At 45.7% G+C, this 26,078-nt stretch overlaps 1 protein-coding gene across 7 annotated transcripts in view; it reads right to left on the reverse strand.

Moving 5' to 3' along the window:
- Positions 1 to 26,078, reverse strand: part of HIVEP2 (HIVEP zinc finger 2) — a 136,375-nt gene that overhangs the window by 83,452 nt on the left and 26,845 nt on the right. For 5 of the 7 annotated variants that reach the window (XM_083831600.1, XM_083831604.1, XM_083831603.1 and 2 more), the window contains one exon: positions 17,735 to 17,840. The gene's annotated coding sequence lies outside the window, so the exon portion shown is untranslated. Of the gene's footprint in view, positions 1 to 2,458; positions 12,170 to 17,734; positions 17,841 to 26,078 lie in introns of those variants that run through there. The other 2 variants (XM_083831605.1, XM_083831606.1) reach the window with 1 other exon arrangement.

Consider the following 26,078-nt stretch of genomic DNA (forward strand, 5'->3'; position numbering starts at 1 on the left):
CTTTGCTGTCAAGAGCATTTAGGCACTAAGAGTCCAAAGAACACAAGACGATAAAAATATTGATTCACTGCTGGTGTGGTATGACCCTCCCCAAATATCAGACAGCACAGCAGCAGTACGGAGCATGCAGTCACGGATGTCGCTGGCAGGAGAGAAATGTGTTGCACTGCATCTTTTACTTTGGCTGGTGCATTCAGAAAATTTTAGCATGGAGCCCCTGATATTACCTCATTGGGTTCAGTTGCCATTTTCACCTCCAAAGTAAGGTAATTGCAACCCCGTGCCCGTTGGGAACTGTATGCATGCTGAAACCTCAACACGCTTCACCAGGGAAGAGAGAGGCCTACTACAGAGTTACTGGGAGATCCAGCAGTGGATGTCTGGACTTCCACTGAACCTGCGCTGCTCCCTGCTCATGACACCTAGTTATTTTAACACCCCAGATGAAATATCTGGCTAGCCATTGTCCAGGGTGACCAACAAGATCTGAAAGGCAGCTACTGAGCAGACGAAGGCTCTTCCGGAAAAACAAGGCTTTTGCCACCGCAGTCATCACTCCCCAATTAAGGCTGTGCAAGCAGAACTCCGTGCCTGCATTTACTCACCTAAGTCAACAGGGCGTGGGCGTGTGGACCTGGGCATCCACCTGGCATGAGCTCACCACCGGGTGAGCACCTCAATTGCTGTTTGTCCCCAGCGTGACATCCCCGTCCCGGCACACAGGGAGGCACCAACAAACGCTGGCACACGTCCACTTGGACTTCAGCCCTCAGCCGTGCACGCAGCCCCAGTGCCAAGCACCAGGAACCAATGGGCAACCTGCAAACGCTTTTTCCCAGCAAACTATCACTCGGTCTGAACTAGTCTGAAGGCCTGCGGAGTCTATCTAGAAACTTGGTGATGCTGAGCTGTTGCACAAACACTGTAAACAAAAGCTACCCAAAAATATTATCATTACTTAACATATAATCCCCGTAAAAGGGGTGGAAAGGTAGTCAATATTAGCCAAACGATGCTGATGTGTAGCTGGCCATAATGATGTGAATAGAATAGAAATAGAATAGGAAGCTGTGGCAAATCATACACACAGCAACATCAACTGGTTCTCAGGCTTTACTTTTTCTAAGCACAGTACCTCAGGAAAAGTCAACGAATTGCAGTGCAAATGAGTCCAGACTCATCAAGCTTTTTGCACTGAAGCTTTTACAGATTTTGAACCAGTTTGTCACAAATAACGAAGTTTTACTGAAGTGACGGTAAACAATATTATATAGAAACAAAGGAAGGGTATACCCGTAAACGGCAATTCAACAAAAACCTCTTAATTCCCTCCTCTCCCTTGATTTTCCAAGCCCCTTTTTAGTCGCCACTTCTCCTTCTACAACTTCTGTTGGACACAGCCCTTAACCAACGCTCGACTAGCTGGAGAGCAGATCAGGGAATTTGATTCAGACCCAGCTCTTATGTTGCATCGGGCATCTGTCTGCAGGGTATGGAAAGGTATGTAGGTAACCTGCATCCCACGGAGCGAGGGCATCCGTGCCACAGCAGCACATACATCGCTCTTGAAGGCAGCTTTACATAAGCACTGTGTCAACAAACACGCAGACTTTGGTTAAGTAGCTCGTACAGGAAGTCTGGTTTCATTCATTAACTGCGACCGCTGGGGTAGTGCACGGGGAGGAGGAGGCAGGCAGGCGAGTTAAAATGAAGCTCCCCTCTTCCCTCCGAAAGTTTTCAAGTCTCATCATCCCGCACAAGACGCACCGCGTCACCCCCTGGGTGAAAAACAGCGGTGGGCACCGAAACGCGTACGGCGCGTAAGCGCGAGGCTTTGAAACCGCGGGCTCTGTGGAGAGGGCCACCTGCCAACAGGAAGAAGCGGTGAGGAGGAATTCTGATCCGGCCACTATCCTCCCTCAGCCAAACACTGCCGTGCGACAAACAGCAGTAAGGACTTTTTTAACCATCGGCCACACCGGGAGCATCCACGTCTGTCATTTCGTTCCCCGGTTGCCAGGAGAAGGAGCGGAGAGACTTCTGAGCTAGAGTTCACAAAGAGCTGACCTTGTCCTTCCCATCACAGCTGTACCAAAAGCACTAAGCCCGGAAGAGACTGGAAGAACAGGAGAAAAAGAAGACGAAATGACACGGTGCCCGGCCCCGGGGCTGCCGCGGGGCGCCCGGCACCTCACGGGGGGACCTCTCCCAGCCACCCGGCGCCGGTCCCTCGGCCCCCTTCCCCTCCCCAGACCGCGGGCCGGAGGAGGAGAAGGGGATGCCCCGCGTCCTGCCGCCCCGGGGGCCGGGCCGAGCCGAGCCGGGCGCGTCCCCGGCGTCGCGCCCGCGCTCCCCCCGCCGGGACGCGCGCCCCCGGCGGGAGCATCCCCGGCGGCCCCGCACCGCCGCCGCCGTCCCCGCGGCTCCGTTTCGGCCCCGGCCCCGGCCCCGGCGGTACCTGCGCTGCCCGGGCCTCCCCGAGATCCCCGCTGTCCGCGGCGCCAGGTCACGGCTAAAAGCCCGGCGGCGGCCGCGACTCCCATCAATCATCAGGCACTCGCTGATGGAGCGGATGGTAGGAGACCTACTGATGTAAGCTAGTCACCAGAGAAAATACCCACTGATGACGCATATCCAGGCACAAAAATAGTTACAGGGCCCCCAAAGGGATTATTCAACAGCCTACATTTAGATATTCTTGCAAGAGACCCGCAGTCGACTCGCTGCCATTAGATGGCTGGGGAACGCTGAAGTTTAAGTTTCCTCGGCAGACGTAACCACAAATAGCTGGTTTAAATCAGCTCCCGCAATTACAAGCTGTTTTGTAAATTTTAACACGGCATTACGGGGATTAAGCCTAAACAGAACCACTGCCTATAAAGCGCCGGGCAGCCTCTGCCTTCGCCGCTCACCAACTCCTTCCGCGCGCTTACCGACCCCCTCGGGGCATCACCCCGCCAGGAACACGGCGGCATAAACGAATTCGCGAGTGCTCAGCCCCTTGCGCTACCCCCCAGCCACGCTTGCTTTCAACGAAGGCGCCCATACAGGCGATGCCTGGCGGCACTCGAGCACGAGCTTCATCTCTGCCTTTGTGAAATACTGCGGGTTTCACTTGCCTCTTCTATTCGGAAAAGATCAGAATAATTCATCTGAATAATTCACCTTTCATCGCATAAGTCACAATCACGTACAGGTGAGTTAACAACATGCAAAACCACGCACCTGCCGTGGGCAGGGGCCAGAAAGATATCCCCCCCCAGGGCCCCTTCTAGCCTAAATTATTCCACAGGTCTCTCTAACAGGGTTTTTGGTATCGGTATCTCGTTAAAAGCATAATCCTCCAAATTAACCAATCAAGTGCTAATCCCACAGTAATCCTGCCCCCTTCGACAGTTTCAGGATCATGCCCTCGCAGTAACCAAACTGACCTCGGATGGGGCTGAGCCTCCTGAACGCCACCGACAGCACAGCACTGACCGTGCAATCCTGGCAGTATTAAAATCCGTATTTTTAAATCGCCTCATGCCAACATCCAAGTCCCTTTTCAGAAGCGCTTTTGGTGCTTGGGAGTCTGAAAGTTAATGACTTTCTATTGCATATTTATAAGCTAAATATAGGAAAGTATTTTATGACTCTGATGCCTGCTTCATTGACATACTTTTGGAAAGCATTACCTAGCCAAACAAACACTCCAGGATTTACAGTGTTTATCCTGTAAAGCGGGAGGAAGAAATGTCCCAGGCTACTAACTCCCACCTTGCTGTCTTCATCCACGACAACGTTATTAAAAATAACACTGAGCATTATTTTTAGCCCAACCGCCTTGCAGAGAGCCCTCACGTTTCTCCCACGCAGACGCTCGCTGGCAGCCCATGCTGCCCAAGTGCCTGGGGGCTGGGGTCTGAGCCGCGGGACCGGCACCCACACGGCGGCTGCCCGCAGCCCCGTGGAGAAAACCAAAGCCACAGCTTGCGGCTCCCTCCCTGCTCCCTGCCCCAAACAGCCGGGGAGCCCCCAGGCGCTTCTGGCGGCTGCCCCACAGATGGGCTGTGCCCCAGAGGATACCGCGGGACGGCTCAGCACTCATTGAGTGGACACAGCCCCAACCTCCAAGGGGCTGTGTGAGCAAGGAATGGTAAACCCCTTTGTTCTTGTACAACAGGCATCCTACTCCCTTTGGAAAGTGGAATTTTTGGCATGGTTTACTTTTTTTTTTCCTCCCCAACAGCTGTCAGTTCTGTCAGTTCCTGTACAGTAGACCTAGCACAAGGCTGGTTTGTGCAACTGCCTCTGGAAGCCAACCGAGTTTTCAAAAGCCTGTTTTCCTGCAACACAAAGGCACCCAGCAAACCTCGTGCAGAATAGGTATGAGCGTGGGGACATGACAGACAGGCGGTGAAGGTGCTGCCGGGGGGGTAGAAGGAGATGCAGAACAGTGAGGGTCTGGCAGGAACAGCTCTCAGTGTTCCCAGCGGTGAAAATGCATTGCTTGTCAGTGCAGGGAAACAGAAAAGAAGAAAGGTAAAGGACAGAAGAGGAAGCGTGATGATAACTGAATGTGCCCGACTACATAAGCAAACACAGAGGTTCCCTGGTGTAGCAATGCTGCCTGATGGTTTTTTGAAGTATTTGAAGCAGCAGGCAGATGAATCCTCTTACTGACTCCAGCGCATTCTATTAGGAGCACGCATTCATGGGGCGTAGGCATCTCGTTTATTAAAAATAGAGAGACTAGCAGATTTCCAAGGAGGCAGTAAGACAACGCCCCAAATAAGCAAATTGTTTTTATAAAGTTTCTACAAGTTTTGAAGCAAGGGGCAGTCCTGGAATAGATGTTTGGTTCACTGAGGACAGCACAGCATGGAGCGTTTACTCACTGTGGCACACAACATTAGACAAACCGGGACACTGATGTCAGAAACATAAAAATAGTTATGCTACTCTCATTTTACCTGCACATCAAACTCTTAAGGCTTTTCCCCTAATGCTAGCATTGGCAAAACAGGTAATATTGATTATAATTGAAAAGTTAAAATATTATGGAAGTAGAGACTTCTGAGGTTCCAGATAGATATTTTTTTCTGCTTGAAAGTATGAATCTGGTATTTCCTTCGCATGCAAACACCCCCGAAGAAATCTAAGACAGGTAATAATGGGTAGAGAGGTGGTGGAGGGAGGTGAGTTTGAGATATTTAATATGAAAATCAACATTTCTATTTTGGGGAAGTAAGTATATTTACAATTAAATTTCAAGTTATCACCTCCTATGTAGCAGTCTAAGCTGGTTCCATTTGGTAGCATCATTAGCAGTAAATAACAGTTTTTATGCCAAAGTTGCAAAGCACATCAAACCATCAGACTAAGGAAGTTGTTTCCTACACATCTGGAACCTGGATTTTGAAACTAGCACTTGATAGCAAGTGTTTTCTGGGGCTGCAACAAAAGGATCGGAGGGTTCTTCATTTCTCCATATTCAGTTGGTCTGTTCAATAACTAGCTCATTCACAGCTGAGTGACCGTAAGCTGAGGAAAACGTACTTTTCTATTCCAAGATATTAACTAAAAATACTCTTGAGATCCGTTCTTCACCAAAATTCTTAAAATGAATTTTTAGAATACGGTGACGAAAAATAATACAACTGCAGGAGTCTCAGGAGTCTACGCACACCGTATGTATGCCACTAGGCTTTAAGGGACTAAATAACTTTAACTGTCAAAACACGATGGGTTTATTCTTGTGCACAGTTACTAGAGTCACATCTAGGAGTTACCGTAAAGCCTTTTATTTCTTGGTGAAAAATAATGACAATGACTGCAAAAAAACTGTTCTGAAATCACATCCATTTCAGACTGAAGTTTCATTTCAAATATGCACAAACCAGCTTTGATTGTTCACAGGTGCTGACAATAAAAACCCAATTCCGAGTGGATACCGCTTGTAACTCCATCTGGAATGGGAAACACAGAGACTGGCCTGGGCTACAGAAAGCGGGGAGTGGAAAAGGGCAGCAGAGGAGTTACCCTTGTCCTTCACCATGATGACCCCAGGGTGCACTCCAAGGAGCCATGGAGTGCTTTGGACGCTGTACATGACAGCTTCAGCCTGGCACCTGGTGCCTGCAGAAGGTCGGGGGAGGTGAGGGGAACATCCCAACCACTGCATGTGAAGGAGTGAGCCAAAGCTCGGCTTATTGTAGAATCACAGGTGTTTGGGTTGGAAGGGACCTTAAAACCATCTAGTACCAACCCCCTAACTGAAAATCATGAATGTTTTCCTCTAAAAGAGCTTACTTCTTTTCCTCTTGCAATAATTTTTCTTATTACTCGATAATTAGGGAAAGAAGACATGGATCAAACCCAGAATGCATTATTTAAAAAAGTCAAATTTATTGGTTAAAACATGACCGCTAAATCACATGGCTTTGCCTTCTTCTTTAAAAAAAGAAAAAAAAAACAAAAAAGAAAAAAAACCACCAGAGCAGATGACATAAAATCTTGAAGAGACTTTCCAGAGATTTTGCCTCAAATGATGGTGCCTCTCATAAGTCACATTCAAACTCCTTTCTTCCTGGGACTCCCTCGAACCACCAGCGCTCATTGTCACCTTTGGAATATGTTAAACTAAGGAGCAGCATGACCTTGCCTATTTGGCCTAAAAAGAGGGGGATTTCTCTTTGCTCTTATTGGAACAAAATTTTCTGGGTTGCTCATGCTCACACACTCATAAATTTGACTCTTCCCTCACTGACGTGTCCTTTTGTTAAGAACAGTTCAAAAGTTCAGTTAGCAACAACCCAATTTCTTAGCTTGCCAAGCAGGTCTCTGGGCTAGTTAATCAAGAAATTAGAGGACTATGGTGCATGGTAGTACATAAACCACATTTGATATTATTAGCTGCTGTTAATAAGCTTATACAAAAATGCCAAGATACACTTATTTGTGATTTTAATTATTTATAGCATGAACAAAGCAGCCTATCTGCGAGCAACTGGACTTATCCTCTAACAGACTTCCTGCTGCGGAGCTGCCAGTCTCTCGGTGCAACTGTGGCCATTCCTAATTAAATAAATAATCTGCCCTAGACAACCTCACTGAGTGCCAGCCATGAGCACCAGGGCTGGGTGACAACAAATCACCACAGGCAGAGCGCCAGTGCTCCTTCATGGAATCCAAAGAGAACGATGATTTCCCTTCAGCAAACATTTTGCATAACCATTTGCCACAGTTTAATTGATCTCTGCTACAGCACAGTAGTAAAAACCTCTCCATTTCTATGTGTTTTCAGAGAGTACTTCATGTTCTGTTGATTTCCTTCTCTCTCTATTTGGCTGACTTTTTGCATCAGTTGTGCAGCTTTTTGCGTAGAATCATCTACCCGTCTTTTTTAATTTAGGGAGAAGTCCTCCTCATTATCTCTTCTTGTTGACCCAAACCCATCCTTCAAAGACGGCTTTAAGACTATGATCATCCCCCACTTTGATTTCCACCATAACCTTATCAGCTATACCAGCCAAACTCAAGTTACTTCCTTCTCCACCAATCTTCTCTTATCAGTACACACAAAGCCATTCTTTAATGTTTAACATTTACTGTACTATACAGCTATTTAGGCATTTTCATAACCGCAGGGGAAAAAAAAGTGGAAAATTCCCACTTTGTGCTGAGATATTGATCAATTTTTAAATCCATTGCAAGATCCCACAATCAATGTTATGGAGTGACTTCAGTACCTGACAGCAGCGTAAACATCAGCAAATTTTCATGGGCAATCAGAGGCATCTCAATTACCTGAGCACTGCCTCAGCTATCAGAAGGACAGCCTGACCTACTGGGCGGTCAACGTCTTCCTATGCACTAATGGTCTTAGAAAACCTACGCAGAAACAGGGAAGCTCTTGGGTGCTCCTGTGTAGAAAATCTCTCCTTACATTTTTGCACTCGGAATGTGAGAGGTGAGGTGCTTCCCGCCATGCAGAGGAGCTCGGAGGCTTTGGATGGCCAGCAGAGGCTGGGGCTGAAGAGGAGCTCCCAGGCTCTGGCCACCTCCGGCTTCAGCCACTGTTCCCCAGGCTTCCAAAGAGCTGGATGCGCACTCCTCTCTGCACACCATTCACCTTAAGGTACACGAGCTCCCAAGTGACGCGGGTATTTCACAGCTCTCAAAACCCTGTTTGACCACCTACCACTTTTTGGCCAGTTGGGCTGACCCAGACAAGCAGAAGAGCAATGACAGCTGCTGCAGAAAGGAAGGGGGGAGAGCAGCACGTGCACCGACCCTGCTCTGCACACGAGGACGTGGCCTGCAGAGCACAAACAGCTCGCTCTGGCGTGCCCTGGAGCCCGCTCTGACACGGGGGGGTGCCAGAAGAAAGAGGGAAGAGTACATGGAGAGAAAGAGCTTTAGACTCACAGCGCAGTCAACTTCCCTAAATTTCATCCCTCCTCCTTGTTCCCCAGTTTCCAAAAATAACCCAAACAAAGGCAAGAACTGCAGAGGCAGGGAGCCTGAAAAGAGCTGCAGTTCAAAAATACAAAAAGGTGGCAAGGGAATTGAATAAAAAGACACGTTCCTTTTGGAAAAGAACAGTGACATCCTTCAGCCTGGTGGCAAATCAGCATGGATGTAGGTCGGTACCTGGAAGCAGGATGTCAGGTCCCGGGGGCTGGTGCAGGAGGCACAGCAGAGACACACTGCAAGGGGATGGGGGCTCTTCAGCCTGCCTGAGAGGTCTGCACTGGAGGGATGATGCCTTGGCCATGCCTGCCCTCGCATGGTACAGCCCAGCAAACGGCTTCCGTCACTTCATATGCCTAGCATCAGAAGACACTTGACATTTTCCCTTAAAAGTAAAGGCGCCTTAATGTGAAAAACATCTCTTAATGACTAAGAAGAGAGTCAGCAGCGAGCATTTGCACCCAAAGAACTCAGTTCCTCCCACATTAAAGCAACCTCCCGGAAAACTGATTACAAACAAATTAACAAACAACTAGTGTGTCTATCAAAAATAATTGCTTTGCTGCTGGAAAAGAATTAAAGATTCACAGTGCCTGCAAAATGCACTGAGGGTTAAATCTGATTCCTCATTGCTGGACTGATGGTCAAGGTGAGGGAAGAGGAAAGAGATCCTTGTGTCATGCAGCTGCAGCTGCCTTGCTTGCAGGGCATCTGTGAGAGGGGTGAATTTCCTCTAACAGGTGAGAAGTAAATTCAGCCACTGGTTGAGAGATTTTGTTTTTCCATGAACATCAGCCATCGCACTTACACTTTGACCTGGCTTTGATTTCAGCTGATTCAACATTGTATGACGGCACCCCAGGTCCACATTCAATTTTTTTGCTTCTGATTTTCAGCACTGATCAAAGTAAGTAACTACGAGCACATCTCTGCTTAACTGTGGTGCGATACAGGCATAGTCGTGCCCACTCCACCGAAGACAGCAAGACTCTGGTCAGTGTCACAAGGTCTGTTTTTACCAACAGACACATGTTCCTCTTGGGCCTTTCCACTACTTGCCGTCTCGATATTAGGATATACCGGTAAGGTCCCCGAGTAAGTTCAGGTCCCCACTCTTTTACCATAAATGCATCCACCTTTATCATAAGTACTACTGCATACTGCAGAATATTTCAGGCACCGCTGTCCAGCAAGAGCCATTCCCTTTTGTGCAGAAAAAAAAAAAAAACACTCTCAGAAACAACATCTCTCTCCAGCCTTCACATCCACAACCTTCTCCTTTGCAGGAGGACAGCTCGCAGTATCTCTGCTCACAAAACAGCTCCTGTCAGAGAAAGGGTTATTTCTCACCTTTGTGGCTCTGGAGCAAAGTTTAAAAGCATGATTGCGAGTACAGCCCAAGACTTCAGAAAACAGGAAGCAGAAACGGCAGAAATGATTTGGAGGTTTGGGGCTTTGGGCTGGGTTTAAATTTCATAATTCTTCGTATTTTATTTCTCTTTCACGCTTAGGCAATGATTTTCAAATGGCACAGCTAGCAGTGTCGATGACTTGCTCCACAGCAATCTTCTTCAGCCTTCTACCATGATGGAAGTCACCGCAGGCTGAGAAAACATCCCCTGGCAAACGATGGCACCAAGTGGGCCAACCCATGCCTCCTTAAGAGAAGCTGCAAAGCAGCTGAGGGAGAAGCATTTTTGGGAGCGAAGCTGAGCAGAGTGGGAAGGAGGCAGCTTCACGCAGCCTTAGCTTCTTTTCCCAGTGGAGCAGAGATTGAGAAGGAAAAACACCACAAGCCTCTCATCTTCTCCAGCTTGCCACAAAAGAGGGATGTATTTTTCAGTAAGATCTGGTGAGTCTGACACTGAACTTAGCTCAAGTGACATGAAAAGTTAATGTTTAGGAACAAGGTAGGTGGAGAGGAGGAGGAGGAAAGAAGACATTTGTTATTTGATGTAGATTTCATTCAAAAGCTGCTTTTCACAGTCAGAACTAAAATTTCCATTCAGCTGTTTATTTCTGGTAGCCTAGATAGCTTGAACAAGTGAAAGAAGAGGGATCTAGAGGGAGCCCTTATCCCTGCCTGCCTGACAACTGTTCTTCCTCAGATAACTTAGAAGACAACCAGACACATTTTTCTGACTACCGGTCTCTAAATGTAGTTTTCCTGTTTGGAAAACTGGACAGCGGTGGGGCGTTCCTCCCGGGGAGGCAGGTGCCCCCGCTGCACTGCTCTCCCAGGACAGAGGGGGCGGTGTCTCAAGCTCTGCAGAGAGAGATGGCAGAAAGAAAACATTGAAAATCGTTGTGGTGTTTATTGCCACCAGCGTTCAGGCACGGTACAAGTCTCAGGGATATTCACACTGGCGCTAGGCTTCCCACCTGTGGAGAGCGGCTGGAGAGATCTGCCTCCAGCCACCGACCACAGTGCCTGCAGCAGCCTCCCAGCATGGCCCCGCTGCTCCCATAGGCCCCCAAAGCCTCCTTGTGAAGAATGGCACGACCCCCTGATGCTATGAACTTAGCAGCTGCTATTTGAAATTGGCTGGACTGGTGTGTCAAAGTAATCCAAATGGTTTCTGTAGCTTTTCTGTTCACCTCAGTCTGAATTTTCCTCCTTTGCACCTCTGACATCCTCTCCCCCTTCATGTATTACAATTTTCTCGCTCTGTTTTGTCTGCATTACATCTGAAAACAACTTTTCCCTCATGCACACCAGAGCATCCTCTCTTTCCTGCTTTGTGCTCTTCCCAGCCCCCTGTTGTTCTGGGCTGGCCCTTCTGTCTTTGCTCTGTTTCCTCACTCTTCTCTCTTCCTGTCCTTGATTTCTCTCCTCCTTTCTTTCTCCTTTGATGTTTCCTGGTGCTTTCTCTTCATCCTTCCTGACAAACTGAGTGAGGTACTCCACTGGGAGATGCTCACCAGAAGCAGCTGGCCTGTTCAGAGGGCTGTGCTGGCTCAGACACCTACGCAGGCGCCCGTCGCCTCGCCCACTGCGCTGCTTGCTGCAATTAATCCCGCTCTTCACCCAGGGTCCTGCGTACAGCCCTTTGTGAAAAGTCAGGAAAATGAAGGTGCCCTGTAATTTGAGGAGCATGTGCTAATTTTACATCCATGTTTTCAATGAGCTACGCCTGGTTTTCATTCCAGGGGACTGCGCAGAAAGCACGACAACAAATCTGGGGGACTGTCAAACACAGCAGTAGCACGTGGCTCGTGCTCCCAGCACTGCTCTCCTCTACAGAGTGACTGCTTCAAAGTGACCCTTCCTTCCTGCCCAGGTCTGCCACCCCGAGGGTGAAATTCACCCTTTGCTGAGTGCCAGTGCAAAGTTATTTAATCATTTCAATCCTATTTATGCCCTTAGAAAAGATTTACTTGTGTCACACTGCTGTCCTGAGCAGGGACAACTTCCCCCCAGCTGGAACCTCAAAGACAGCCTTCTCACCTCAGTGAAAAAATGTCTTGTTTTTAATACTTTTTTCCTGTTGTGAGTCAAAAAAAAAAAAAAAAAAAAGAAAAGATACAGATAAGAGCGATGAATTTTATTCCTCCTGGCACAGCAACAGGAAACAGCCAACCAGCCTCCAATGGCAGGGCTCTGTTCTCTCTGCAGTCACACTGAGAAACCTCGCTGAAACCTATAGGCCAGATCCACTCATAGGTTCTGGCTGCTTTGCCTGTTTTAGCAATGCAAAGCAGCTGTAAATCCAGTTTAACTTGCCAGTTTCTGTCAGCCTTACCGTGCCAGCTTAGCACTGCTGCTAGCCTCAGAAATCCCAGCAGCCGGAGGTTGCTCCCAGCCCGACTCCAGGCCCTGGAGGCTGATCCTTCTTCCACCCGCTGGCCGCTAGCGCAAGGAGCAGGACGGCCTCAGGCATTTCTTCTCCCTGGGCAGAGAGCATTTGTCACACTCCCCTTTCCCATGTGCACGCAGCCAGCTGAGCAGATCAAAGGGAATCCACTTAATGATCAACTCCCGGTTAGTCCCCGGCCACTTGTTCGCTTGCTCCAGAGGGTGACTCCCGACCCTGCCCATGAGCAGGTGCATTACTGGGGCAAGGCTGCAAACCCAAGCAGGCTGGCAGAAAAAACCAGCCTGTTTCCTTCTACTTTTATAGTTCTTTGGATGTCAGGAAACAGAGCTCAGGCTTGTTTCCTGCTCCTCTGCCAGGGAAGGTGGGGGAAACTGGAGGTGGATGTAGAGAAAGGCAGAAAGAGGGCAGATCAAAAAGATCAAGGAAAATAATAATAATAAAAAGAAGACAACACTGCTTCACTCTAGTCTGTAAAGCAGTACATCTTGGAAAAAAATAATCTCCCCGCAACCAAGTCTTTCTCTCCAGGGATACACAACAGTCTCAGGAATTAATAGCATTTTCTTGCAACATTCAAGTGCTGCTGCACTTACAGTCTTATAAAAAAAACACTAAAAAAACAACCTCTTCTTTTGCTTCTTGCCTGAGAAAAACACACACAAAAAGAATTTGAGAGAATCTGGGGGGGGGGGGGAGGGTGCAATCATGTCAGTTCTGATTTTCTAAGAACAAAGCCTTTACATTATATATAAATAAGTAAACGGGAGACGTTCGGCATGTTTTCTTTTTTTCCATCTCACTCCCAGCCCCTCGCTCTGAATGCATTAATACATACACCTTAAGCACGATCGGGCTCTTCGTGTTGCCATGGAACTGAAACCTTTGCAGTTTGGATGGTGATGTACGCCAGGAAGCATACTGTTCTTACACTTCCTATAACAGAAGCAAAAATCACTGCATAGCATTAACTCCCTTAGTATTTAAGGCATTCAGTGTCTTTCTTGTCTGTTCTTCTTCACACAGAGTTTGCTTTTTCTATCTTGCCACATGCAAATGAAACACATTTGACATAGCTATTCTTGTCTTTATGAAGTCAATAGCTCACACGCTGAGCACGCTGCAGAAGGTCCACAAGACGACGGACTTTCCCTTTTTAATAAGAGGCTGTTTGCAGGCATGCAGCAGCTGAGACGAGGGCTGGAGAAAGCATAAGTATATGCAATACACGTGGATACAACAATGTGTTATATGTCAAGGCAGCATTTTCGTAGATTTTGGAAACCTAGTCAAGCATATTTATAGCTAACGCTCTCGACGCTCAATGTTCTTTTGTCCAGACAGCCAAATTACAGGATAAAGCTCCTGCAGCAGGCATCAGGTCTTTCTACACCTCTGTTTCGTAACTGAGGTTGGTGGGCTTTCAGTGGTGAGCAGAGCTCCAGCCACTTCAGTTACAGGAAAAGTAAGTCAGTACAGCTCTGTGCTATCTAAAGATTTAGCCTACAACGATTATCTTCAGCAGATCTGAGGTTTTTGCCAAAGCTTCTAAAAATGGCTTTACTCACATTGCAGATAAATCAATTTTTATGTTCAAAGCAAAAACACGGTATGCAAATATCCAAGTTTATTATAAAAAGGTTACCATATAGCCATTCACATATATAAACGTTGGATCTGTACCTGCTGAAACAGCTGGAAGCCTGTCCATGATCTGAAGCCAGCCTGAGGCTTTTACCTCCAAAGTTAAATATTTGCATAGCATTAAGCTTAAAATTAAAGCATTTGCTGAAGAAACTTGCTGACTCGCATATAGGGAAAAACAAGAGGGAATTTAGCTTCCCTACACACGGGGGCAGATTCTTTGGATGCCTTCCCCATCACACGGATTCCTGGACAGCACAAGGACAGACAGACTACCAGCCTGGGAATTCCCCCTTCGTTTTCCGGAGGATTTTGTGTGCGGCTCGGATAGAAAAGCAGTAACCCAGGTAGCTACTTTATGAAGAAGGCATTTGTGCTCACTCCTCATCCCTCGACCACCTGGTAACACTCCTTCCCCGGCAAAGAAGGGCCCCATTCACCCCACGCCTCCGCCCAGCAGGTTCCCCACATCCCGCTGCCACAAGCCACCTCTTTCTTGTTCGCAGCTCCTGGGGCTGAACCGGCCGGCACGCAGCGAGCAGCGTTTCCTGCAGCAACCTGCCCCCGGGGACGTGAGGTTGTGCCTGCTCATAAGGAGGCTTTCTGAGGCACGTTTTGCCCCCGGTGCCGGCACAAGGCACAAAAGCGCTGCTGTCTGTATGCGCTTTCACAAACTGCAGGGAGAGCCTTCTCCAGCACCCTCAGGTCCCCTCTGCTCCCCTCCACTGATGGAAAAACCACGCTGAACAGCGCTGTCAAAGTGCAGCCCCCTCTTTCCCTTCGCTGGCAATGAATTTCTGCTCGCACTATGTCCCTACCACCCCCGCCCTCACCTCTGGTTTAAGTCAGGCTCTCACCGTTGATTTTCTTGTTACAGGAAAATGTATATTGTGTGACGATGAAAGGCCGGCGCAATGTCAAGAGCATTAAAAAGACCCTGGGGACTGATTAGAGTCAAAAGGGAAAGGATTTATGACGGTTAATAAAGTTAAATCTCTCAGAGTTCTGCTTATCCTTTGCAATTCCAGGTAACCAGATCTTATAGGAAAAGTTATTAAAATGTTGGAAGTTACTACTGCCCCCTTTGAAGGGTTCCCTGATAGGGAAACCTGTACTCTGACCGCAGGCACCTGGCCAGGACAGAGCCCGGCTCACCACCAGGGCTGAGCTGACACCAAGAAGGAGACAAAGACGGGGAAACTTTTCTCTCCACCAGCACCATGCTTCCACATGGAAGAGCTACCGCACGAAGAGGGAGGCTCTCACCCTTCATTCCCAGCTTGTTTGTACACGTGCACATTTCGCTGGAGGATGCGATGGAACTGCACTCCACAGGTTTGCTCTGAGGCTTTTAAAACACTTCATAATCCAATATAAAGTCAACATAATTTTATAAGATGTTAATGATTTTCCACGCTGAGATAATGAGATTGAGAGAGGGCGAATAGAAGAGGAGGGCCAAATTCTTTAAAATATTGGTAATTGTGTATCAATACCTAAATTACACATACACTTTACTGGATAACACATTTTCGTTTTCCTACCACTTAATAATCTTAAATGTGTTACATATGCCCTTTCCATTTTCTCACTCTTTTGCTATATTACATCCAATTTAATTTCCTGTGGAAGTCTGCAATCTTTTACACTGTGCCTGTCTCGGAAGCCTTTCTGCAATAAGCAGAGTGCAGTCCTTCGGAAGGTCTATCTTTTATGAGCTTTGCTCCTGCAGATTAGTTTCCTGAAATGTTTGCAATGCTGTATCAGAACTGGCCAAAGAGGAAAACCAAAATAACACCCAAAAGGAAAAGCAACCAAGAAAGCCTTCACTTCCTTCTGACTCCTACATTCAACAGTCAAAAGAAATTTCATAATTTCATTCTGATCTGGGAAGATGGCAAACCTGTGAAGGTTAATACCTCCTATCAGAAGTTCTCCCAAGGTGCGAGACACGGCACCCTTGTTCTACAGCTCAAAAGCAGAGCTGCGAGGTGTCTGCTTCCTCTTTCTTCCCAGCAAACACAGACACCTGCAAGCAATCTCCACCCTGGCAGCCATCTCTCCCCACCAGCCAGCCCTTGGCTCTCTGAGAGATCTTCTCTCCCAGTGACAAGCCACTTTCCACCTAAGAAAAGGGAAATGTCAATCAAAACACATCCATCCTTCCTTTGAAAGGATTCCTGTGACAGCAGGAAGCTAGCCTAGCTGGCCTACTGGGTCCTTTCCAGACCTCTGCCCCTACAGAATGCAAAACTCATTTTCTTCCAACTAACTTTCCTTCAGAGATTACCAAGGGTGGCCACAAAGACAAACGAGAAGCCCTTTCAACGGGATCCACGCTCTTTCACATCAGTGGGAGACGTCATCTCCAGGAGCTTCTCGTATAGAAGAACCAGAGCCCCGCCACGTTTGGTCACCTCTTCACCATTCAGGACCTACGTTACCTCAGCTGCAAACGGCTCTCCCAAAACAAACTAAATTGTTTAATGAAGTGTGAGCTTCCTTTCCCCAATCCCTGTGAGATTTTGTATTGCTTTCCATGTCTCACACCACTGACGTAGCAGTAAATCAGCCACATTTCTGACAAACATCTTCAAAACTATACACAGAAATACAGTGCGTTTAATCCAGATGCATACTTTTGGGGCAAACAGTCATCTCTCCTCATTATTTTATAACTTTTGAAGCTACACATGGATTTTCACTGAGTCCTCTCCTATGTTATTTCGTCAATCCATTTCCTTGTAATTTTGTTTTATGCTGTATCTTTAATACTTAATCTTTAAAAAGTGGCTAATCAGTAAAAAAAAATAATCCCCCACAGAGAACACTACTTAAACAAAAGTCTCAGATGCTATGTGCAGTGCAATTCAACTCTCATCAGTGTGAAGAAACGTTTTTCTATCAGCTTCAGTGGGAGTTGCATTGCAGCTATAAATCAGATGAAGATGCTCCATGCTAACGGCTACGTGGTGTGCTATAAACTGCTCCAGTACATAAAACAATGACATACCCATTCTCATAAAAACAGTTTGCTCGTGGTTTACAGTACCTGAGTCAGAACAGTAGGAAATAAAAACATGCCAGATATTAGTGACTTGAAATTTTTGGCCTTGTAGACCGTAAATTAAATAGCCTCCTTTCACAACATGTGGCTCAGTCTCCACTTCCTTTTACAGGGTGAGGAAAAAAGATTCAATATACAGATTTAATTCCTATCAAAATCTTATTCAAAGGCAGTGGGTGATGTAAAGCTAAACATCAAGGGAATATCTGCCATCATCTGGCTGAATTTGGTAAAATGGAGTTAATTTGCACTTCTTTAAGGATTCACTGGTGTGTGAAATTAATCGAATTTAGATTGGCCAGAAACTGAAAATGGAATGAAGGAGAAAAGCAATTAAGGACCTTTCCTAACACAAAAATAGTACTGCTTTAAATGCATTGATACAGTTAAGGTACAAAACCCTTCAACGCCAATGCCACCACCGCTTCCTCCTTGAGGAAGAGAGTAGTAGGCTGCATATCTACATGTCATCGTTATACCAGGATAACTTCACCCAAAGAAAACATCGGTAGAAGGTTTCTACCAACAGCTGTAAATGAATACATTTTCAAGATCATACTCATAGGTAAAACAGTTCACTGTTCTGCATATGGACCAGGCCTAGCAGATAAACATCTGTTGGAACAGCTCAGTATAATTGATTATACATGTGGCTTAACATTTACTTCATTGACTTTTAGCACCTTTGTGTTATTGTTACTGTGCTGCTCCAACAAGTGGTGGTTAATGTAAGATGCAGAAGTTCACATACCGTATACTTATGAATAACTGGTTCCCAGAGATGTGGCAGTGATAACATTGTCATCGTATGATTCAGGGTTGCTTGCTGCAGATCACATATCAGGAGAGGGTCCCACCTGAAAACATAACAAGTCCAGATATAGTGTTCACCGTAATCACAGGTTTACATCAAGCTTTACTAACACATCTGTGCATTTTCACGTATTTCCCCTCTAAATTAACAGTATCTGGGCTCTTCCCAGGCTCACAGAAATCACTGTGCTGTTCACAATGACAAGCAGAAGTTCACTGATGAAAAGTTCACTGGTGAACTAAAAGTTCACATAAACTGTTTGGCCACTGCTCCAGGCCAGATTTCAGGCATGATCTCAAGGCAGCAAAAACTAGTTTCCATTGATAATACATAAGCTGTAACTGTTTGGTGGACAGATGAAGATTTCCCGTCTGCCAGGGACTTGACAAAAAGGTAATTCCTTTCACCGCTGCATTATAAGTGTGGCTCTTTTTTTTTTTTTTTTTTTTTTTTTTAAAGTTGAACATCACCAGTTTAGAAGATGCACCACTGAAGATCAAGGGATCTTAAGAGAGCATTGCTTTCCTATTGATGACTACAATCATATTATTTATGATTATTTGACCATCTAAAATCACTTGATAATTAATCTGTTGTTAAATATTTTCATATATGGAGATACAGAAAATCAGTTTATACTAGCAGCATTGTCTCCAGTGGAAAGATACATGGCAGAAAACAAACACATTTTCCAAGAGCTGAAAAAGCTTTTTCCTACTAAAACTAATGGCAAAATCACAACTGATGGAAACAAACATAGGCTCAGGCAACCTTAAAAGTCTACAGCACTAAATAAACGAAAGCTCACCTGGGCTGTATATCCCCATAAGTAAGTGTTTGAAACAAGAGTTAAGAAACTCTTGCACATAAATTTCATTGACTTATTCTGCAATGCATGAGGATGTGAATAAAGCTATAAAACACAGCTTTGACATCAAAGGCAGATTAATTGGGTTCTCTTTTATTTTGAAAATGTGGATAAAATGACTTACAGGATACCCAAAAATATACCCAGACACACACAGACGTACAGACACGCCCACAGCGGTCAGAAGTCACAGAAGAGATAAAACCTCCCCCAAAAGAAACCAATCTTCCTCCTGCTTTGCAAGCTGCTTCTCATCCTAGGGTAGGAGGTTTTCAGGAGGGAAGTCTGGTAAATAACAAAGAATTTTAAAGAAATGAGGTTTTCAGATTTTACCCACAGTTTACATTTTTTAAATTACTCTAATGCTTCTTTGACTCTTCATACCTCCAAAGTGGCTTGGCTCTTGTGTTTATTATGCTTCATCGGCCAGCCACAACGTCACACAGCACTCCAGCACCAAATACTTCTGCATTTTCTGCCAACTAAGCAAGTCAGTGTCTCTGCATTTGGTCTTTAGTAACAAGCTTAAGCTAGGAAGAGCACATCCATGCTCCGAAACAAGAAAAAGATACTCACAAAGGGCACACTTCCCCTGGCACAATGCTAGTATGTAATATCTAGTGCTTGCCCACTCAGGAACAGTATAAATACGGGTTGGCAAACAGAATAAGCCGAGAGCCAAGGGCACATGTTGAAACATACCCATACATAATGCCAAAGATGGAGGTGAGGTGCTGATGCCTAACACGGGACGCAGGAGTAAGGAGCCCACTGGTGGAGCAGAGACTGTTGGGGTGCCTGGGGCAAGCTACAGATGCAGCCCCCCACCATGCCCCTGCCCTGGGCTTTCTGCAGGACTCCCTTTGTCCAGGGACAGCCCGGCAGGCAGCTGGCTCCCCCAGCTCCAAGCCTACACTGCCCAATTGCAAGATACCAGGAACGTTGTGAATATCTGTGAATTCAGCTGGGGACTGCTGGCAAATAAGTGCAAACGCTGGCTGAGGCACGGAGGGTGAGGTAAATTCACCCTGGCGGGGATGGATGGGAACACCAAGTGAATGACGCCGACCGCCGGCGAACGCTTTTGGTGTGGACAGAACGCTCACAGCAAAACTGACCGCACTCCCCACCTTACAGACATGGCCTTCAGAGCATGAGCTTGTGAAAGCTACTCATCTGCCTGGGGAATTTTGCCAAAAAGCACACACAGAGGGCTCACCAGTCCCTCATTTCCAGAAATGCCAAAATAGTAGCAGGTATCTGTATTCCTAGGTAGACACAGATATAAAAGAACAAGAAAGCACTACCAAATACACTTAGGGGTAAACATTCCTTAAAAATTCTAACTCTTCACATCCAGACTTGATACTATAAAGAAGTTTCCCTAAAACAGACATTTTTCAGAGTGTTAGACAGATCCCTTCTATTGACCTGCTTAAATTTTGCTTCCCTATTAGCTCTGTTTCACCTATGCAAGCAATTCTTTCTCATCCATTGCAGACTTAAAAAGAACTTTCCCTCCCAGAGAAATCATTTGTAGCATCTTTGCCACAAAATGATGCTGCTAAAAATGGCCAGCTGTTTTCAACAGGAAAACACAGCAAGATATGCAACTCATTCTTTTTCTGCTTGCAGATTTATTTGGAGTCATTTAATCAATCTTTCCTTAATGACTGTGCCTAATCATTTAACTCGCATTACCTCATTTACCTTTTCAAAAAATTGCTTGAACTTTTCAGGTGAATAAGTCATTTAAACTTTGTTGGTTTTGTTGTTGCTGTCTGTTAATGTACCCTTGGAAAATGAATAGTCTGAAACAAAAGTCCGAGATCACCACAGGAGTAGAAAAGAATCACCACAAAGTAGCTACATCTTCTACATCTTGAACACAAATATATCACAACACAAGGCACCAAATGAAATGCAGTCTTTCATCTCTAACGAATTAGTTGAAAACCAGTTCAGGCTGGTAGCAGTCAAAAGCCATCATTGTCTTCCTGCCGGTCAATGTCATCTATGGACTGAGTTTGGAGTTCTCTATTTAACTCTCTTTTGACCCTTTTGCTCAGATTCCTCAATGGATTCTTAACCCTCTTCTTTGCAAGGAAGGCCATGGTCAAGATTTTCAAGGCCACAGGGCACGTACTGTATTCAATGCCTATTTCCTCTCTGCTCACAGTTGAGATGGAGGGATCTCAGGGACCGTACATGAGAATGCCAAAATTCCTCAAAACAAACCACTTCTGGTGGAGCAGGAGATGCTAGGGAGCAGCTGCTAAGAGGAGCCCAAACTATTCGTGAATCTGACAACTTTCAAGATCTTTCACAAATATTTTTCTGGCAGAGACTTCCTAATGTCTTTCCTTTGGTGAGAAAGAAATACCAAAGTTCTGAAAATACTCTTTGACAGAAATTGCAAGTCCTAGAAGAGCCTCTTTAAAGCGAAGTCCTTCTAGGTGAAGAAGACAACTGGACGCCTTTGTGAAATCTGAAAACATAAATTTTATAGTAGACGGCTCTGGCAATTATGGAAATAGCTAGTGAAGACAGGAATACACTGGGGAGCCGGCAGTTAATCTGGGGGGGGGGGAAAGATTGGGAACTGAAGATACAAATCAATATAGTCTCTACATAAAGAGAGAACTGTAAGAAAATACACACCGTTCTTGTCCAAGCTGTGTATTTACTATAGTTAGACGGTAGTAATCTCCAGTGCCAACAATTAAGACCTTCATTTTCATTAGGATACTTCTAAGGAAATGCAAACATCAGGCACAATTACTTCTCAAAACCGAGTCTATTTGTCTTAAAACAATCTTAAAACTGTATTTAAACATAATGAACTACAGCTAAGTTACTCTTTTGCCCCAAAGAACTTTTCTTACAGCACTGAAGAAGAAAATATGTAATCGTTTGCACCATAAATGTCCACACTAATGCACACAGTACATTCACACCAACAGAGCTGAAGAGATCTTACAGACACAGGTGTTTAGAGCACACCTATAAAGCACTGCTGTGCTCTAGGGCTTAGCAAGATTTTAGCAATTCTTTCTCCACCTTCAACAAATACTGGTTGCTGGCTGGAAAAACAAACGAGGACTTATAAAATGGTCAAAGTATTTAAACCCACATGGTTAGATTGGCTAGGTACAGGCAACAAATCGTTTTTTAAAGTCAGGTCTAAGCAATAAGCCTCAAAAATTCCTCCAATACATACATTTTATTATGAATCCTTAAAAAAAACTATAGCTACTAATTACAAAAAAAATACATTTGTGAATAACCTTTCAGAAAAATATATTTTAAAATGAAAGGGAAAATGTAACTAATGATCTGAAAACACATTAACTTGCCTGAAAAACAAAACTTTCCTCTCCTTTCCTCACAAGAAATTTGAGGAATTAAGAAGGGAATTACAGTCCTGAGTCCTACTTTCCTGGCATCTGCCTGTGTCAGAAGTTAAGCGTTATGTTAGTTAAGGTGAGAAAGCCCGTTTAGTTCTCTCTGAGATCCGAAGCTATATTACACACAATAGCACTTGTGTACTTTACTGGGCAACATAAAACATGGATGAATTAGCTGCCTGTAAAACATGCCAAACTGACATCCACGCGCACCAAAGACCTCCTCTCTGTGCAGAACAAGCACAGCGAAGCAGCAACGCGAGCTGCTTCCCAAACCGTGTTTCCAAACACTCCTTGGTTACATCCTGGAATGAACAAGAGCAGGAGTTTCTCAGTAACAGGGAATTATGTGGCTGGTAATAGCAATTCAGTTCTGTGCCTGTAATGTCCTAACACAAACAAACCGCATCAATGTGTAGGAGAGGAAGCGAGGAGAGAAAGCAAATACAGCTACGAACACAGGATGAACTGCACCAGAAAGCTCCGCTGCAATCTACATGTATCCTCCGTCAGGCAGCACTGGGCGGTTCGAAACAGATCAGACATGCTCCCCAGCACAAAGCTGCTCAATGGGAGTGATGGATGTGCCAGAAAAATAATGCATGAAAATCCCCAGAGAAGCAGCATTTTTTTTTCTTGGACTTTCTTTGATAACCTGCACAGAGGGCATTTAAAATCAAAAAATATCTACCAGACTGTCTCTGGCAAGATATACTCCATCAGCACTACTTAATTAAATAAGTGTATTGTTCTCTTTCCCACCACGACTTGCTTTGACCTTTCTCTTTTTTTTTGACTAATTCTTTTTTTAAATTCTGCCCCTCATTTTCATGAATGTTAGTGATCACAAAATATATTGAGAGTGACAGGCAGTAACCATTACTGGAGGCTGTCGCACTTGGACTGCGATGCAGACGATCATCCGGAGGCTGGTACACTAGTGCGGAGTGAGAAGGTCACTCAAATAGCCATCCCTCCGAAGAGCAACACTTCTGAAAAACAACCTCCTAAATCAACATCTAGCATCGAGAGCATTTCACAGTAATTTCTATTTCTCTTCCAGCAACAGTAAGAGAACTTTCAGATCAGAGAACAAAAGTCATTAAACGGAGCATGCTGTCAAATGTGACAGTGCATGTTGGGGCTATGAAAGCAGGGGAAGAAACAGCCAGTCCCCCAGCATCACAAGTACAGGTGAGAGACACTCAGAAGAAAGACAGAGTCAGTCTGAAACGGCACAAAGAGATCTGATCACTAATCAGAGACAGAAACCCATCTGAGAGTCACAACTGTCTCTGCAGGCTCTGAAAGACAGAATTAAATTGGTTTAGTACTATATTCAAAAATGAATTTAATTAGCTGACATTAAGCAGGATAAGTTTGCGGTACCATGTTGTTCTGACAAGCTGTCTCCAGAAGGGTAAGTGGAAGGTAAAATCATATTTTTCAGGATGAGATTACAGACGTGCACTTAGAAGGTAACGGCGTGTCTGCCGAGGGCGGCTTACAGCTGGAGCTGGACACTTCGTCTCGCACTGCAAAAGGATGCTGTGTGACAGATGAGCCAGGACTGCGAGTTTTAGATTCTATGCGTTTATTCTTATGGCTGTGCAGCTTAATCTCTTTCTGATATCGCCACTTACGTGAAGAAACAGCCTCAGCATAACCTCTGCCAGGAGGTTTGCTCCGGGTTCTCCCAGTCAGTCAGACCTGTCCTGTGGCATAAGCATGCTACAGCAGGTACAATTTATTTCTGCTTGTGTGCAAGTATGCTGGGCCTCAGTCGGACAGCTCAGGTCTGATGACTGCTGCGCACCCACGGTTGTGGTACTGAGTCAGCTGGGGCACCCCGCTGGGCTCCCGGGGACGCCCTGCTGTTCCTCCACACAGTGCATCTGCTGGGAGCCACCACGGAGCAAAGGTGGCAGGGAGAATGAAGCTGGCAGAAGCTGTGGCTGTAATGTGGGGGTAGAGAGCGACAACTCAAGGATCAAGGGTAAAACCCACAGGGAATCCAAATCAGGTGTTTCCCTGAGGAAGACTTGGAAAAACTGGAATAACAAATTCCAGAAGCCGCATGCCTGTGAAACTGAACCAGCATCCCCTTTGCGTGCCTCCTTCTATTTAATGACAAACTGAGTTCTGGTGGAAAGTGTCTCACTGTCAGAGCTAGAAACCCTGATGGAAATCCAGCAGACTTGCAAAGCAGGCCCACATGTCCCAGGCTGTGACTATGGCAGCTACTGCTCACATCACTCAGGTTGATGCCTCAGCTCTGATACCAGGACCAAGCCAAACTCACCAGGCAAGACAGAGAAACTTTGGCCATCCCGTTAGCAGCGATCATTAGGGAGTTGCTGCTCCATCACATGCTGCAACTGTACAGCAATATAAGCTCCCAGTTCAGGCTGGGAGTGCCCTTCCTCCTCCCCCAGCCCCTCTCACCAGACCCGCATTCAGGCTGCGTGACCTTGAGTAGCCATTTGCAGGTTTTTAGGAGCAAGCATCACACACCACATGTCCTTCTTCAGCACCACATGAATCACTCTGCTTTAGTGGCTTCTTACACTGATAAAACCCCCTGTGTACCCAGCTGTTGTCTCCTCAGCCACATCTGGACCAACAAATTAAATGTGCCCTTTCATATACCCTGTCTCTGCGACATCTGCCAGCAGAGGCAAAGCCACTGAGAACAGCAGCTAACAGTTAGGGATGAAGACTGGCAGGGGTCAGAGACCCTTGTTTTACTAGCCATTGGATGGGTGACCTTGAATCTCTCATTTTATGTTTTCTTGTATTTAAAGAGAATTACCATGTTGCTTTTCAGCTATACTGAGAACCACAGATACAAGGTATTACCTGCTACTTATATACACCACCATTACTATACATAACTAAACAACTGCCTTCAACTAAACAAACCTAGCTACAGGCACAGAACATATGATTTTGTAGTATTAATTCTTAATTATTTCACTCTCTTCCAGGAAACGCAAGTCCACAGCTGAGCACGAATAAAGACACAAGATCTTTACGATAAGAAAAGGAAAACAATGGCCTGACATGACCTAAGTAAAGCACAGGATACTACCTCCCCAGGGCAGAAATCTCCCTACTCCAAAACTTCCTTCCAAGTGCTCTGAATATGTCACCAGACAAAGAAACAAGAAATTCACTTTTGCAAGACAACAACACTTTTTACAACAGCAGTATCTGACATTATTCCATAAATCTTCCAACAATCGATGTGCTTTATGTCAGAAGGGACCTTTAAACTTCAGATTAAAACAAATTTGGGTCTCAATCGCAACACAAAGGTACGTGTAATAAACTTTAAATATGTCAAAAGCTTCACTGGAAAAAGGTCTGCTGAAGGTTTGAAGGTTTAACACGGGGCCCGAGGCTCACCCCGCGTCACAAGGCTGACCTGCATGCTGCTGAGCACCACGCGGTGCTGGAGCGCTACCGACTGACAGCGCTGGAGCTCCCAGCGTCCCCGGGTGTCAGACCTGACATCGGAGGGCATGTCACCAGCCGTCTGTCTGTGATTCCCGTGATAACCTTTCTGTCCCCTCTTCATCCTTATCAGATACTTAGGTTGTAAATTGGGTGTGCCTGAAGACGCGAAGTCAGGGAAGCCTACTTGTCCACAGAAGCCTTTACACAATACCACGGGAAAAATTGTAATCATAATAATAAATCACTTATATCTCACAATTCCAACATCTTACCATTTTCACAGAACTTCCCATCCAGAAACTATTCTCAAAGGAACTAATTGTGTCTTCCCTCTCGAATCTCTTTTATAGCCTTGTTTCTGGCCGCAGCAGCACTGGTACAAGCTGGCTTTCACGTCAAGGACCAGACCTTCACCTCCTTCTCTACAGCAGCGCAAACACAGTTGGAAACTGCATCAAAAGACAGATACTTATAGGAAACCAGGGTTCATGATTTCTGCTGCATACTGAAAAATCTGAGGTGTTTTCTAGAGCATCTGGTGGCTGCA

This window comes from Anser anser (assembly GCF_964211835.1).
Source record: "Anser anser genome assembly, chromosome: 3".
Taxonomy (NCBI): domain Eukaryota; kingdom Metazoa; phylum Chordata; class Aves; order Anseriformes; family Anatidae; genus Anser; species Anser anser.